This window comes from Ambystoma mexicanum, chromosome 4p, assembly GCF_040938575.1.
Source record: "Ambystoma mexicanum isolate Mex_15411 chromosome 4p, UKY_AmexF1_1, whole genome shotgun sequence".
Taxonomy (NCBI): Eukaryota; Metazoa; Chordata; class Amphibia; order Caudata; family Ambystomatidae; genus Ambystoma; species Ambystoma mexicanum.
This window is the reverse complement of record NC_090927.1, coordinates 51029516-51047556: the sequence shown is the minus strand read 5'-3', so window position 1 is coordinate 51047556 and position 18041 is coordinate 51029516. Positions and strand designations below refer to the sequence as shown.

The following is an 18041-nucleotide window of genomic DNA, read 5'->3' as shown; positions in this document are numbered from 1 at the left end:
TTAAATGCATTGGTTGCACTCCGATATTACCTAGATTCAGTACATGGCTACTCTCTAGATGCACTAGGTTTAATGCATTCGTTGCACTCTGATATTCCCTCGATTCAGTACATGGCTACTCTCTAGATGCACTAGGGTTAATGCATTGGTTGCACTCTGATATTCCATAGATTCACTACATGGCTACCCTATGGATACATTAGGTTTAATGCATTGGTTGCACTCTGATATTCCCTCGATTCAGTACATGGCTACTCTCTAGATGCACTAGGGTTAATGCATTGGTTGCACTCTGATATTCCCTAGATGCAGTACGTGGCTACACTTTGGATGCACTAGGTTAAATGCATTGATTGTATTCTGATATTCCATAGATTTAGTTCATGGCTACAATCTAGATGCACTAGGTTTAATTCATTGGTTGTACTCTGATATTCCCTAGATGCAGTATGTGGCTACACTTTGGATGTACTAGGTTTAATGCATTGGTTGCACTCTGATATTCCCTAGATTCGGTACATGGCTACACTCTAGATGCACTAGGTTTAAAGCATTAGTTGCACTCTGATATTACCTAGAATCAGTACATGGCTACAGGAGAGATGCACAAGGTTTAATGCATTGGTTGCACGCTGGTATTCCCTAGATTCAGAACATAGCTACTCTCGAGATGGTCAAGGTTTAATGCACTGGTTGCACTCTGATAATACCTAGATTCAGTACATGGCTACACTCTAGATACATTAGGTTTAATGCATTGGTTGTGCTCTGATATTCCCTAGATTTAGTTCATGGCTACACTCTAGATGCACAAGGTGTAATGCATTGGGTGCTGTCTGATATTCCCTAGATACAGTACATGGCTATATGTCACAACGCGACCTTGGACACTGTGGAAAAGATGGAGGCTTACTTAGGCACCTTGCGGGCCTTACCGTTCTAGTCTTTTAGGTCCCTTTTCTTTTACAGGTAACCACGCCCACAATGCTGTGCGTTGCAACTCGCATTGTCAGCCTTTCGCTAACTTCGCCTGCAGTGCCGCTCTTTGAGCTCGGTCCCTTGATACTTTATCTACCTAGTACTCAGCCCGCCTTAGCTTCCCTGTTTTCTCAGCTCTTTCCCTTTGTTCAGGCTCTGTACTGTAAAGCCATCCTTGTTGCCCCTCTGTTGCTCTCTCTCTCACTTTCGCCAGATACCTGACTCCTGTGCATACGCTTTCGCTCCCGCTTGCTCTCTCTCTCGCTTTCGCTAGATACCTGACTCTTGTGCATACGCTTTCGCTCCCGCTTGCTCTCTCTCTCTCGCTTTCGCTAGATACCTGACTCTTGGGCATACGCTTTCGCTCCCGCTTGCTCTCTCTCTCGCTTTCGCTAGATACCTGACTCTTGTGCATACGCCTTCGCTCCCGCTCACTCTCCTTACTATTTCGCTCTCTCCCCTCCTTGCTCGCTCCCGCTTCTGATCACGCTCTCCTTCTTCTCTCTCTCTCTCTCTCTCTCTCTCTCTTTCTCTCTCTCTCTCTCTCTCTCTCTCTCTTTCTTTCTCTCTCACTCTTACCAGCATTATAGCCTTACCATTCCTCCGGACTACTCGTGTACAGCCTCCGCTTTGCCTTCCTCGGATCGCAGTGGACTCTCTTCCAATCCTTTTCGACATCAGCCCTCCACTTCCGAAACACTCCCTGCCAGCAATGACTCACCATCTAACAGGGTTTTTTCTGCCGTCACTGGCTTTTTCCCTGACGTTACGGGACTGGCTCCCCTGGGTCCACCTGACAGCTTGTTCCTACCACTGTCAGGGTGGCCTTAAGCGGAGCTCGTCCCTATCTCTACGAGCGTAAGAAGGACAAGAAGGGAAGGAAGAGCACCAAGACAGACGAAGACCCGCAGGAGATCAAGAAGGAGGAGAGAAGAAGACCAAAGACATCTACTAAGGAGTATTCCTCTAAGGAGTCAGATGAGGAGTCTTCGGGGGTGGTAGTTTCCGATTCTGACACTATACTCTGGATGCATTAGGTTTAATGCATTGGTTGCACTCTGATAGTCCCTAGATTTAGTTCATGGCTACACTCGAGATGCACAAGGTTAAATGCATTGGTTGCACTCTGATATTACCTAGATTGAGTACATGGCTAAACTCTAGATGCACAAGGTTTAGAGCATTGGTTGCACTCTGATATTATCTAGATTCAGCACATAGCTACTCTCTAGATGCATTAGGTTTAATGCATTGTTTGCTGGCTGATATTCCCTAGATTCAGTACATGGCTACAATCTAGATGCACTAGGTTTAATGCATTGTTTGTACTCTGATATTCCCTAGATGCAGTACGTGGCTACACTTTGGATGCACTAGGTTTAATGCATTGGTTGTACTCTGATATTCCATAGATTTAGTTCATGGCTACAATCTAGATGCACTAGGTTTAATGCATTGGTTGTACTCTGATATTCCCTAGATGCAGTACGTGGCTACACTTTGGATGCACTACGTTTAATGCATTGGTTGCACTCTGATATTCCCTAGATTCGGTACATGGCTACACTCTAGATGCACTAGGTTTAAAGCATTAGTTGCACTCTGATATTACATAGATTCAGAACATGACTAATTGCTAGATGCACTAGGTTGAATGCATTGGTTGCATTCTGATAGTCCCTAGATTTAGTTCATGGCTACACTCTAGATGCACTCGGTTTAAAGCATTAGTTGCACTCTGATATTCCCTAGATTCAGTACATGGCTACACTCTAGATGCACTAGGTTTAATGCATTGGTTGTACTCTGATATTCCCTAGATTCAGTACATGGCTACACTATAGATACACTAGGTTTAATACATTGGTTGTACTCTGATATTACCTAGATTCAGTACATGGCTACAATCTAGATGCACTAGGTTTAATGCATTGGTTGCATTCTGATAGTCCCTAGATTTAGTTCATGGCTACAATCTAGATGCACAAGGTTTGAAGCATTAGTTGAACTCTGATATTCCCTAGATTTAGTTCATGGCTACACTATAGATGCACTACATTTAAAGCATTAGTTGCACTCTGATATTCCCTAGATTCAGTACATGGCTACTCTCTAGAATCACTAACATTAATGCATTGGATGCACTCTGAAATTCCCTAGATTCAGCATATGGCTACTCTCTAGATGCACAAGGTTTAATGCATTGGTTGCACTCTGATATTACCTAGTTTCAGTATATGGCTACTCTCCAGATACACTAGGTTTAATGCATTGTTTGCACTCTGATATTGCCTAGATTCAGCACATGGCTACACTCTAGATTCACTAGGTTTAATGCATCGGTTTTACTGTGATATTCCCTAGATTCAGCACATGGCTGCTCTCTAGATGCACTAGGTTTAATGCATTGGTTGCACTCTTATGTTCCGTAGATTCAGTACATGGCTACACCCTAGATGCATTAGGTGTAATGCATTGGTTGCACTCTAATATTCCTTAGATTCAGTACATGGCTACTCTCTAGATGCACAAGGTTTAATGCATTGGTTGCAGTCTGATAATCCCTAGATTCAGTACATGGCTACTCCTTAGATGCACAAGGTTTAATGCATTAGTTGCAGTTTGATATTCACTAGATTCAGTACATGGCTACTCTCTAGATGCACAATGTTTGATGCATTAGTTGCAGTTTGATATTCACTAGATTCAGTACATGGCTTCTCTCTAGATGCACAAGGTTTAATGCATTGGTTGCAGTCTGATATTCCCTAGATTCAGTACATGGCTACTCTCTATATGCACAAGGTTTAATGTATTGGTTGCACTCTGGTATTCCATAGATTCAGTACATGGCTACTCTCTATATGCAAAAGGTTTAATGTATTGGTTGCAGTCTGATATTACCTAGATTCAGTACATGGCTACACTCTAGATGCAAAAGGTTTAATGCATTGGTTGCACTCTGATTATCCCTAGATTCAGTACATGCCTTCTCTCTAGATGTGTGTTAGGAAAGATTTCGTAATTGTGGGTAATTTTCCTTCCATGTGGCAACCCCTAAACTTTTTGCTGTTGTTTTTCACCTTGTTCTCGACTTTGCCAGAGAAGTGCAGCCTTCTGCCGCACTCCTCTGGGCTTTCGCTCCATTCTTACGGGGAAACTGACATGCCCTTAAGACAGTCAGTACCGGGAAACGCTGTTTTCCGTAGTTTCTTTTATCATGTTGCGGCTTTCGTGCAACATGACACAAGAGGGCACTGTAAGCTAAGTTACTGCTCTCTTGGGTCTCTAGCCTTCTACAGGCCCTAGATACTCTTTTTGGATTGTAACTGATCGGTGCAAGTGAATCACGGACGGGAATGGTGGCAGCGATCGTTTCTTGTGTTTTGAGCTCCTTTTGGCGTTCTAAGCGCGTTTCTCGCGCTTAGCCCAAAATGGTGGCCTGACTCCCAAAATGGCCAGACCACGAGGCTCCTTTGTCCTGTCCGCTGACCGTCTTGCTCCCTTCACCTTCCCCAGGACGAGCCGACCCGGGGCCTTCCTTATTTGGGCATGTACTTTCCCACGACACACGGATGCTTTCGCGGGCTTCTACAGGCCTTGTGTGTGCCTCCAGGATGTGGGCTGGGATGTCTGGTCCCAATACACATCCTGGGTGCCAGAGAGTCTAGGGTGGTGTGAATGCCTGGGACCACCGTGGTCCGTGATAGGTCCACGAATGGTGTAAGTGTTGATGAGCGGATCTCCCATTGGGTCCCCTCCGTTTTGGCGCGAAGGGAACCGTGGATAAGAGGGGGCTGGAAACGCCACTACCATGTCGATCTCCTGAGTTCTCACGAACAAAGGAATACCGGAGCCAAGTATCCTGCAACCAAGAGGCTGAACCGCGGAATCGCTGGTGACCCGCTGAAGGACTGCTCCTCTGCACTGCTGTCGCCTTGTGAAACCCTTTTTACCTCTGATCGAACCAGAAGTCCTGTACTGGTACTTCGACCATAGGAATAGCGGGGACAGCTATTCTCGGCATCTTCACCATCTCCTGCTCGTAAGCCTCTGAAGGTGAACTGGGTCTAAGCATTATTGCGCACTGCCTGTTTTCCCTCCCTTTTAGGTGGACTACACATTTCGTGCATATAACGCTTGAGACTTGTTGTATTTGTATATATATTGTGTTGATATGGTATGTGTTGGTTTACTATCGTTATATTGTGATTTCTCGCTACGGTCATTGTTTTAAAGGCCTTGGAATAAATGTGTATATATTTTTAATATAACACCTGTTTGGGGTAGTTTGTAAGTGTCCTTGCTTTGTGTGTTCATTGCGGGCTTTCAGTCACCCTCCCCCCTCTTGAGACCTAGTCTTGACTGCCGCAATCGCTACCCTGATTGGTCTGGCTTGTCCACAGGTTACCCTGTTCCAAGTAATTAGGTTGGCCTTCTGAACTTCTGCGCCGCCAGGACAGAGTTCAGAAATCCGTCTTAACAAATTGGTGTACAGCGGTGGGATACGACTGAAGGTATCCAGTGTTGCGCACGAACTAAGGCATTTCAAGTTATTCCTACCAGGACACGTAGTGAATTGTTAGAGTATAACTTTAAAAAGGCCATAGTCCTATCTAACAGTATGGAAACAAATACCTTGTTAACTTTAAATGCTTCCAAATCAGAAACATTGAAAAAGATGTGTGCGGAGAGAGGTGTTTCCTCTCAAGGCACGAAATTGGATATGACCCAAAGAATCGTGGCGTGGCAAGAAGCGTAGCTTGACGCTATATTTTCTGAGGACAGTGCAGAAGGAGGTGGGGCTGCTCTCACTGGTAGAACCGACGGTTTTGCCCGCTGCACTGATCCACCGCGACCACGAGGACAGGGAGGATGAGATGTCTAATGTTTCCTCTGCCAGTGCTGATGGGGAGGCTATGCTTGAATTCAAGAAGCAAGAGCTGCGGTTTAGGCAGAAGGAGCTTGAATTCAGCATAGCCAAACTAAAAATCGAACAGGCAGAAAAACAGAAAGACAGGGATCACCAGTTGGAACTGGCCAAGCTTCAGGTTGCAAATGGGTCCAAGGGTCCTGGACATGGGTCTTGGGCCTCCTCTCATCCATGGTTTCCGAAAGATCTGCTCAGTGTGTATGAGGAAAGGAATGACATTATGGACTAGCTGAATGCGTTTGAGTATGCATGCGAAGTTCAACAAGTTGACAATGCTGATAAGATTGCCTGGTTACTCAGCAGACTGCCCCATTCTGGCTGTAGTGCCATTATGGAAATGTCGAAGGCTGAGCGAACGTATTTCGCAATGTTAAAGCAAACTCTCATTTTAAAGTTTGGAAAGACTCCGGCCCAATATTTAAAACGATTCTGAGAGTACAAGAAAAAAGAAGGTGGTACTTGGGTATCTTATGTAACTGAATCCTTAAAAAACTTAACTGGCTGGGTCGAAGGTTATAAGGTTTCTACTTTCGAAGGCATGATAAATCTTGTCATGCTGGAACACATTTTTGCATCTTCTTCCCAAGAGTTTAAGCAGCATTTGGCTGATTCGAAGGAGATAGATCCTAAGAAGCTGGCCATTGCAGCAGACTTATGGGTGTCACATCGAGTGTCCCATAAGGACAAAACTCATCCTGGTAAGCAGGAGGAAGGGAAAAAGTCCAAAGATAAGGAGGGTGGAGAATCTGATAAATCTTCTTCTCATAAGGGCCACAAAAAGAAAAATAAGGGTAAGACACAAGAGAACTCACAGTGTAGTGGAGGTCATCATCCGAAACAGAACTCTGGTTACAATAAGCCTCCCTATGTAAACAGACCCAATGGATCTTGTTTTGCTTGTGGAGCAACTGGCTACGTGAAGGGGGATCCCCGGTGTAAGGTTAGACATTTGGGTGTCCACTCCGCTAATCGGGCCTTCTCCTCCTACGAGGAAGAAGAGATTACAGGAGCATCCTTCTCCTCAGACTCATTTCCCAGCGGGATAAAAGCTGAGGTAGTTTTAGTTTCCCTGGGTTCCTGGGAGCCTAAAGTCGCAGAGGCTTATGCTAGGATTCCAGATAATACCAAGCACTACTTTAAAGACAGTGTGCTGATCAATGGAGTAGATACTCCAGCTCTTAGGGATAGTGGGTGCAGTCGAACTGTAGTGGATTCAACCTTGGTAGACTCAGAGGAAGTTTCCAGAGCTACTCTGATGCCCACTAAGTTGGCTGAAGGCCCACTCCGTATGTTCCCAGTAATACCTGTAAATCTTACTTTAAATGGTACAGCAGTCAGGATTCCAGTCAGCATTCGGAGAAACGTCCCAGGAAAGGTCTTGTTAGGTAATGATCTCAGAGCTTTAGGGCTCATAGGAGACACTGGCGAAAGACCCTACACACGGTCTCAAGCACGGGCAGCATTGGCCAAGACCAATACGCTGCCCCAGCCGAAGGGGAAACCCAAGGCGAAAGGAGTAAACAAGTCAAGTCGAGGGAAAGAGAATATTCCCCCGAGCTCGCCTACCACTGCGGTGGAGGAAGTTGGTCAGTCGCCCGGGCCTGACGAGGAGGTGGCGATGCCTGAAGTATTTGACCCCAACGACCATCTGAACTAAAAGACTTGTTAGTAGAAGGTGGTCCTGATAGCGACGAATTCAGTAAAGGCCAACGTGAGTGCCCATCTCTGGAAGGCCTAAGGAGACAGGCCTGCTCCCAGCTTGAGGGTGAACCTCCTGGGACGCATAGGATTTATTGGGAAGGTGGACTCCTGTATAGTGAGCCCACAGAGTCTACAGAAGGAGACCATAGGAGGTTGGTGGTTCCCCTTGCTGTTACGACCTTCCTCCTGCAGTTGGCGCATGAAGTGCCCCTTGCTGGTCACCTTGGTATTAAGAGGACCAAGAAAAGGTTATCCATGCACTTCTACTGGCCCAAGATGGAGGTGCAAGTAGAAAGTCACTGCAGGAGTTGTGCCTCCTGACAGTTATCTGGTAAGGTTGGCTCGACAATCCAAGCTCCATTGGTACCACTCCCAGTTGTGGGAATACCATTTGAAAGGGTAGGGATCGACATTGTTGGTCCCCTTGACCCGCAAACATCCTCAGGCAATAGGTTTATCCTGGTGCTGGTCGACCATGCAACCAGATATCCTGAGGCCATCCCATTGAAAACTGTAATTGCCAAGTCAGTTGCAAAAGCGTTAATTGGCATATTTACTAGGGTTGGCTTCCCTAAAGAAGTTGTGTCGGAACGTGGCAGCAACTTTATGTCGAAGTATATGCAGGGTATGTGGAAAGAATGTGGGGTCACCTATAAGTTCTCTTCTGCATACCACCCCAGACCAATGGTCTGGTGGAACGTTTCAACAGAACGTTAAAGAGCATGATTGGGGCTCTGGAAGAACCTCAGAGAAGAAAATGGGATCTTCTTTTACCATGCTTACTGTTTGCCTACCGAGAGGTACCAGAGGAGGGTGTTGGCTTCAGCCCCTTCGAACCTATGTTCGGTCATCCTATACGGGGACCCTTAGCCATAGTCAAAGAGGGATAGGAGATGCCCACTCCCCCTGTTACTACCAACGTAGTAGATTATGTGCTGGGGCTCAGAAAACAGATGGTACTTCTGATGGGCTTGGCTAGTGATAAATTGAAGGCAGGTCAAGCGCTGGTGAAACATTGGTACGACCAGAAAGCTTCCCTCATCAACTTTACACCTGGTCAACAAGTCCTGATCATGAATCCCATAAGCCCTCGAGCTTTACAGGACAAATGGTCAGGCCCTTACACAGTGGTGGAGCCCCTGGGTGAGGTTCACTATTTAGTGGACCTTGGAAGGCCTGGACAGGATCCAAAAGTGTTTCACGTAAATAGGCTGAAGGCTTTCGTCCCAAGAGTCGAAATCGCAGCACTGCTACTGGCTTCAGATGTTGAGGAAGAGGAGTCCGAACCTCTCCCCGACCTGTTCCAAAGCGGTCCTTCAGATAGCTCCTTTGAGGGTGTCCTAGTTGCCCCTCACCTGACTTCTGATCAGCAGGCTGAGGTGAAAAGTTTGCTTAGGCAGTTTTCCCCCCTGTTTTCACAGTTGCCTGGTTTGACACCTTGGTGCAAACATAAAATAGACACAGGAGACAGTGTACCTACCAAAAGTAGGGGATACAGGATGTCAGACAGAGTACGGTCTTATATTAAGACCGAGGTCAACAAGATGTTAGACCTTGGGGTGATTTAACCCTCTAGTAGTCCTTGGTCCAGCCCTGTGGTTTTGGTTCCAAAGGCAGGCACTTCTGAATTTAGGTGCTGCGTGGATTACAGGGCTCTGAATGCTGTCACCAAGACAAATGCACACCCCTTGCCTCGAACAGATGAGCTGGTGGATACTTTGGGTGCCTCCAAGTACCTCAGCACGTTTGACCTCAGTGCTGGCTATTGGCAAATAGCTTTAGCAGAACATGCCAAGGAGAAGACAGTGTTTTCTACTCCAGACGGCCTTTACCAATTCAGGGTAATGCCGTTTGGGTCGAAAAATGCACCTGCCACTTTCCAGAGGCTTTTGAATCATGTTTTGAATGGGTTGGACGAATTCTGTCTTGCATATCTGGACGATATAGCAGTTTTCAGTGCCACCCAGGAAGACCATGTGAAACACCTCGGGATTGTGCTATAGGCTCTTCAGAAAGCACACTTGACCATAAAGGCTAGTAAATGCCAGAATGGACAAAGCTCAGTGGTTTACCTTGGACATGAAGTAAGTGGAGGGAGGATACAGCCTCTTCCCAGTAAAGTACAAGCAGTACAAGACTGGCCTACCCCCAGTACACAGACCCAAGTGAGAGCCTTGTTAGGACTCACGGGGTATTACCGAAACTTCGTGGCAGACTATGGCACCATAGCTGCCCCTCTGACTGCCCTCACCACTCCGAAGAAACCCAAGAAGGTAACTTGGACCGACGAGTGTGAGAAGGCCTTCAACGGCTTAAAAAACTCCTTGTGCCAGGCCCCTGTCCTCAGGGCCCCTGATTATCAAAGACCTTTTATTGTGCAGACGGACGCCTCTGACACTGGGATAGGAGCTGTACTATCGCAAGTAGATGCGAAGGGTAAGGAACACCCTATTGGTTTTATTAGTCGCCAGTTTAAGGACAGAGAGCTCAGATGGTCCACAGTAGAGAAAGAATGTTTCTCTGTAGTGTGGGCCCTACGGAAGCTGAAGCCCTACCTCTATGGGACCCACTTCACTGTGCAAACTGACCATAAGCCCTTAAAGTGGCTAATGAACATTAAGGGGGAGAATCCAAAGTTGTTTAGGTGGTCCATAAGTCTACAAGGCTTCGACTTCACTATTGAGCATAGGCCAGGTGTCCAACATAGCAATGCTGATGGGTTGTCCAGAATGTTTAACCGACCTGAACAAGAGACTCATCCAGGGGTGGATTAGTTCCCCTTGTCCATAGTCTGGGAAGGGCGAGTGTTAGGAAAGATTTCGTAATTGTGGGTAATTTTCCTTCCATGTGGCAACCCCTAAACTTTTTGCTGTGGTTTTTCACCTTGTTCTCGACTTTGCCAGAGAAGTGCAGCCTTCTGCCGCACTCCTCTGGGCTTTCGCTCCATTCTTACGGGGAAACTGACATGCCCTTAAGACATGCCCTTAAGAAAACGCTGTTTTCCGTAGTTTCTTTTATCATGTTGCGGCTTTCGTGCAACATGACACAAGAGGGCACTGTAAGCTAAGTTACTGCTCTCTTGGGTCTCTAGCCTTCTACAGGCCCTAGATACTCTTTTTGGATTGTAACTGATCGGTGCAAGTGAATCACGGACGGGAATGGTGGCAGCGATCGTTTCTTGTGTTTTGAGCTCCTTTTGGCATTTTATGCGCGTTTCTCGTGCTTAGCCCAAAATGGTGGCCTGGCTCCCAAAATGGCCAGACCACGAGGCTCCTTTGTCCTGTCCGCTGACCGTCTTGCTCCCTTCACCTTCCCCAGGTCGAGCCGACCTGGGGCCTTCCTTATTTGGGCATGTACTTTCCCGCGAAACACGGATGCTTTCGTGGGCTTCTACAGGCCTTGTGTGTGCCTCCAGGATGTGGGCTGGGATGTCTGGTCCCAATACACATCCTGGGTGCCAGAGAGTCTAGGGTGGTCTGAATGCCTGGGACCACCGTGGTCCGTGATAGGTCCACGAATGGTGTGAGTGTTGATGAGCGGATCTCCCATTGGGTCCCTCCGTTTTGGCGCGAAGGGAACCGTGGATAATAGGGGGCTGGAAACGCCACTACCGTGTCGATCTCCTGAGTTCTCACGAACCAAAGAATACAGGAGCCAAGTATACTGCAACCAAGAGGCTGAACCGACGAATCGCTGGTGACCCGCTGAAGGACTGCTCCTCTGCACTGCTGTCGCCTTGTGAAACCCTTTTTACCTCTGATCGAACCAGAAGGCCTGTACTGATACTTCGACCCTTGGAATAGCGGGGACAGCTATTCTCTGCATCTTCGGAAGTGTCTCTGGGCCATCCAGCAGACTGACCAGCCTACACAGAAGTCTTGCTCTGTAACCGCCGCCAGGTTGTCTTGTATTTCTAGTCCTGGTCACTCTCACACGATTCGTACACTTGCCGTTCCCAGGTCTGAAGTGAGTAGTGTACATTTGACTGAGATACACACGGCCGCTCCGTTGCCCTGCTGTGGTAACAAACTGTCCGGGTTCACTTCGTTTGGGACATCTTTAACTCAACTCTGCTGCTGCACAATCAACATGACGACGAGACGTCCCCTGCTCTCCTGAACCTGCCAGCACTGAAACTGATGCGGAGAAGCCTGGGTCTCCTTGCATCGGGGACCGGTGAGTAGCATAGCTAGGAACTGGTCATCCTCCTGCAGGAGCCCATAGCTTTTCCCTGCTGTGTCAAAACAGCACGCCTTTCCGTACTCGCGCTCTGCTTCTGCCCACAGTGGAGGCTGCGCTTGAATCGCGGAACTCTGTTCTTCTTCATTTGTGCACTAAACTGAACTGCCTGATTCCCTCGAAGAGACTGCCCTTTTTGCCCGTTGGCACCAGCGTGTGCAGGTACTTTTGAGCACAAGGCTCTACTCTTCGTAGGGCTCGGACTTCCTTTAGTTGGGTGCCTTTGAAGGCAGACTGGGTCTAAGCATTATTTCGCACTGCCTGTTTTCCTTCCCTTTTAGGCGGACTACACATTTCGTGCATCTAACGCTAGAGACTTGTCTGTATTTGTATATATATTGGATTGGTATGGTATGTGTTGGTTTACTAGAGTTGTATTGTGATTTCTCGCTACGGTCATTGTTTTAAAGGCCTTGGAATAAATGTGTATATATTTTTAATATAACACCTGTTTGGAGTAGTTTGTAAGTGTCCTTGCTTTGTGTGCTCATTGCGGGCTTTCAGTCACCCTCACCCCTCTTGAGACCTAGTCTTGACCGCCGCGATCGCTACCCTGATTGGTCTGGCTTGTCCAGAGGTCACCCTGTTCCAAGTATTTAGGTTGGCCTTCTGAACTTCTGCGCCGCCAGGACAGAGTTCAGAAATCCGCCTTAACAATATGCAAGGTTTAATGCATTGGTTGCACTCTGATATTCCCTAGATTCAGTGCATGTCTACTCTCTAGATGCACTAGGTTCAATGCATTGGTTGCACTCTGATATTACCTAGAATAAGTACATGGCTACAGGCTAGATGCACAAGGTTTAATTCTTTGGTTGCACTCTGATATAGCCTAGATTCAGTACATGGCTACACTCTAGATGCAGTAGGTTTAATGCATTGGTTGTGCTCTGATATTCCCTAGATTTAGTTCATGGCTACACTCTAGATGCGCGAAGTGTAATGCATTGGGTGCTGTCTGATATTCCCTAGATACAGTACATGGCTATACTCTGGATGCACCAGGTTTAATGCATTAGTTGCACTGCGATCGTATCTAGATTCAGTACAGGCGATACTCTGGATGCACTAGGTTTAATGCATTGGTTGCACTCTGATAGTCCCTAGATTTAGTTCATGGCTACATTTGAGATGCACAAGGTTAAATGCATTGGTTGCACTCTGATATTACCTAGATTCAGTACATGGCTAAACGCTAGATGCACAAGGTTTAATGCATTGGTTGCACTCTGATATTCCCTCGATTCAGTACATGGCTACTCTCTAGATGCACTAGGGTTAATGCATTGGTTGAACTCTGATATTCCATAGATTCAGTCCATGGCTACCCTATAGATGCATTAGGTTTAATGCATTGTTTGCTGGCTGATATTCCCTAGATTCAGTACATGGCTACAATCTAGATGCACTAGGTTTAATGCATTGGTTGTACTCTGATATTCCCTAGATGCAGTACGTGGCTACACTTTGGATGCACTAGGTTTAATGCATTGGTTGTACTCTGATATTCCGTAGATTTAGTTCATGGCTACAATCTAGATGCACTAGGTTTAATGCATTGGTTGTACTCTGATATTCCCTAGATGCAGTATGTGGCTACACTTTGGATGTACTAGGTTTAATGCATTGGTTGCACTCTGATATTCCCTAGATTCGGTACATGGCTGCACTCTAGATGCACTAGGTTTAAAGCATTAGTTGCACTCTGATATTACATAGATTCAGAACATGACTAATCACTAGATGCACTAGGTTGAATGTGTTGCCTGCACTCTGATATTACCAAGATTCAGCACATAGCTACACTCTAGATGCACAAGGTTTAATGCCTTGGCTGCACTCTGATTATCCTAGATTCAGTACATGCCTACTCTCTAGATGTGCAAGGTTTAATGCATTGGTTGCACTCTGATATTCCCTAGATTCAGTGCATGTCTACTCTCTAGATGCACTAGGTTTAATGCATTGGTTGCACTCTGATATTACCTAGAATCAGTACATGGCTACAGGAGAGATGCACAAGGTTTAATGCTTTGGTTGCACTCTGATATAGCCTAGATTCAGTACATGGCTACACTCTAGATGCATTAGGTGTAATGCATTGGTTGTGCTCTGATATTCCCTAGATTTAGTTCATGGCTACACTCTAGATGCGTGAGGTGTAATGCATTGGGTGCTGTCTGATATTCCCTAGATACATTACATGGCTATACTCTGGATGCACTAGGTTTAATGCATTGGTTGCACTCTGATAGTCCATAGATTTAGTGCATGGCTACACTCGAGATGCACAAGGTTAAATCCATTGGTTGCACTCTGATATTACCTAGATTCAGTACATGGCTAAACTCTAGATGCACAGGGTTTAGTGCATAGGTTGCACTCTGATATTACCTAGATTCAGCACATAGCTACTCTCTAGATGCACAAGTTTTAAAGCATTAGTTGCACTGCAATCGTATCTAGATTCAGTACAGGCGATACTCTGGATGCACTAGGTTTAATGCATTGGTTGCACTCTGATAGTCCCTAGATTTAGTTCATGGCTACACTCAAGATGCACAAGGTTAAAAGCATTGGTTGCACTCTGATATTACCTAGATTCAGTACATGGCTACTCTCTAGATGCACTAGGTTTAATGCATTGGTTGCACTCTGATATTCCCTCGATTCAGTACATGGCTACTCTCTAGATGCACTAAGGTTAATGCATTGGTTGCACTCTGATATTCCATAGATTCAGTACATGGCTACCCTATAGATGCATTAGGTTTAATGCATTGTTTGCTGGCTGATATTCCCTAGATTCAGTACATGGCTGCAATCTAGATGCACTAGGTTTAATGCATTGGTTGTACTCTGATATTCCCTAGATGCAGTACGTGGCTACACTTTGGATGCACTAGGTTTAATGCATTGGTTGTACTCTGATATTCCATAGAATTAGTTCATGGCTACAATCTAGATGCACTAGGTTTAATGCATTGGTTGTACTCTGATATTCCCTAGATGCAGTATGTGGCTACACTTTGGATGTACTAGGTTTAATGCATTGGTTGCACTCTGATATTCCCTAGATTCGGTACATGGCTACACTCCAGATGCACTAGGTTGAATGCATTGCCTGCACTCTGATATTACCAAGATCCAGCACATAGCTACACTCTAGATGCACAAGGTTTAATGCCTTGGCTGCACTCTGATTATCCCTAGATTCAGTACATGCCTATTCTATAGATGTGCAAGGTTTAATGCATTGGTTGCACTCTGATATTCCCTAGATTCAGTGCATGTCTACTTTCTAGATGCACTAGGTTTAATGCATTGGTTGCACTCTGATATTACCTAGAATCAGTACATGGCTACAAGAGAGATGCACAAGGTTTAATGCTTTGGTTGCACTCTGATATAGCCTAGATTCAGTACATGGCTACAGTCTAGATGCATTAGGTTTAATGCATTGGTTGCACTCTGATATTACCTATACTCAGTACATGGCTACTCTCTAGATGCACAAGGTTTAATGCATTGGTTGCACTCTGGTATTCCCTAGATTCAGAACATAGCTACTCTCGAGATGGTCAAGGTTTAATGCTCTGGTTGCACTCTGCTAACACCTAGATTCAGTACATGGCTACACTCTAGATGCATTAGGTTTAATGCATTGGTTGTGCTCTGATATTCCCTAGATTTAGTTCATGGCTACACTCTAGATGCGCGAGGTGTGATGCATTGAGTGCTGTCTGATATTCCCTAGATACAGTACATGGCTATACTCTGGATGCACCAGGTTTAATGCATTGGTTGCACTCTGATAGTCCCTAGATTTAGTTCATGGCTACACTCGAGATGAACAAGGTTAAATGCATTGGTTGCACTCTGATATTACCTAGATTCAGTACATGGCTAAACTCTAGATGCACATGGTTTAGTGCATTGGTTGCACTCTGATATTCCCTAGATTCAGCACATAGCTACTCTCTAGATGCTCAAGGTTTAAAGCATTAGTTGCACTGCGATCGTATCTAGATTCAGTACAGGCGATACTCTGGATGCACTAGGTTTAATGCATTGGTTGCACTCTGATAGTCCCTAGATTTAGTTCATGGCTATACTCGAGATGCACAAGGTTAAATGCATTGGTTGCACTCTGATATTACCTAGATTCAGTACATGGCTAAACGCTAGATGCACACGGTTTAATGCATTGGTTGCAGTCTGATATTACCTAGATTCAGTACAAGGCTACTCTCTAGATGCACTAGGTTTAAATCGTTAGTTGCACTCTGATATTACCTAGATTCAGTACATGGTTACACTCAAGATGTACAAGGTTTAATGCATTGGTTGTACTCTGATTGTCCCTAGATTCAGTACATGGATACTCTCTAGATGCACTAAGGTTAATGCATTGGTTGCACTCTGATATTCCATCGATTCAGTACATGGCTACCCTATAGATGCATTATGTTTAATGCATTGTTTGCTGGCTGATATTCCCTAGATTCAGTACATGGCTACAATCTAGATGCACTAGGTTTAATGCATTGGTTGTACTCTGATATTTCCTAGATGCAGTACATGGCTACACTTTGGATGCACTAGGTTTAATGTATTGGTTGTACTCTGATATTACATAGATTTAGTTCATGGCTATAATCTAGATGCACTAGATTTAATGCATTGGTCATACTCTGATATTCCCTAGATGCAGTACGTGGCTACACTTTGGATGCACTACGTTTAATGCATTGGTTGCACTCTGATATGCCCTAGATTCGGTACATGGCTACACTCTAGATGCACTAGGTTTAAAGCATTAGTTGCACTCTGATATTACATAGATTCAGAACATGACTAATCGCTAGATGCACTAGGTTGAATGCATTGCCTGCACTCTGATATTACCAAGATTCAGCACATAGATACACTCTAGATGCACAGGGTTTAATGCCTTGGCTGCACTCTGATTATCCCTAGATTCAGTACATGCCTACTCTCTAGATGTGCAAGGTTTAATGCATTGGTTGCACTCTGATATTACCTAGAATCAGTACATGGCTACAGGAGAGATGCACAAGGTTTAATGCTTTGGTTGCACTCTGATATAGCCTAGATTCAGTACATGGCTACACTCTAGATGCATTAGGTTGAATGCATTGGTTGCACTCTGATATTACCTATATTCAGTACATGGCTACTCTCTAGATGTACAAGGTTTAATGCATTGGTTGCACTCCGGTATTCCCTAGATTCAGAACATAGCTACTCTCGAGATGGTCAAGGTTTAATGCACTGGTTGCACTCTGATAATACCTAGATTCAGTACATGGTTACACTCTAGATGCATTAGGTTTAATGCATTGGTTGTGCTTGATATTCCCTAGATTTAGTTCATGGCTATACTCTAGATGCACGAGGTGTAATGCATTGGGTGCTGTCTGATATTCCCTAGATACAGTGCATGGCTATACTCTGGATGCACTAGGTTTAATGCATTGGCTGCACTCTGATAGTCCCTAGATTTAGTTCATGGCTACACTCGAGATGCACAAGGTTAAATGCATTGGTTGTACTCTGATATTACCTAGATTCAGTACATGGCTAAACTCTAGATGCCCAAGGTTTAGTGCATTGGTTGCACTCTGATATTACCTAGATTCAGCACATAGCTACTCTCTAGATGCACAAGGTTTAAAGCATTAGTTGCACTACGATCATATCTAGATTCAGTACAGGCGATACTCTGGATGCACTAGGTTTAATGCATTGGTTGCACTCTGATAGTCCCTAGATTTAGTTCATGGCTACACTCGAGATGCACAAGGTTAAATGCATTGGTTGCACTCTGATATTACCTAGATTCAGTACATGGCTAAACGCTAGATGCACAAGGTTTAATGCATTGGTTGCACTCTGATATTACTTAGATTCAGTACATGGCTACTCTCTAGATGCACTAGGTTTAAATCATTAGTTGCACTCTGATATTACCTAGATTCAGTACATGGTTACACTCAAGATGCACAAGGTTTAATGCACTGGTTGTACTCTGATTGTCCCTAGATTCAGTACATGGCTACTCTCTAGATGCACTAGGGTTAATGCATTGTTTGCACTCTGATATTCCATAGATTCAGTACATGGCTACCCTACAGATGCATTAGGTTTAATGCATTGTTTCCTGGCT

At 45.2% G+C, this 18041-nt stretch overlaps 1 protein-coding gene across 2 annotated transcripts in view; it reads right to left on the bottom strand.

Annotated features, from left to right (window-relative positions):
- The window catches only part of LOC138452975 (uncharacterized), a 449238-nt gene that overhangs the window by 160795 nt on the left and 270402 nt on the right, over positions 1 to 18041 (bottom strand). The gene's annotated exons all lie outside the window — the stretch shown is intronic.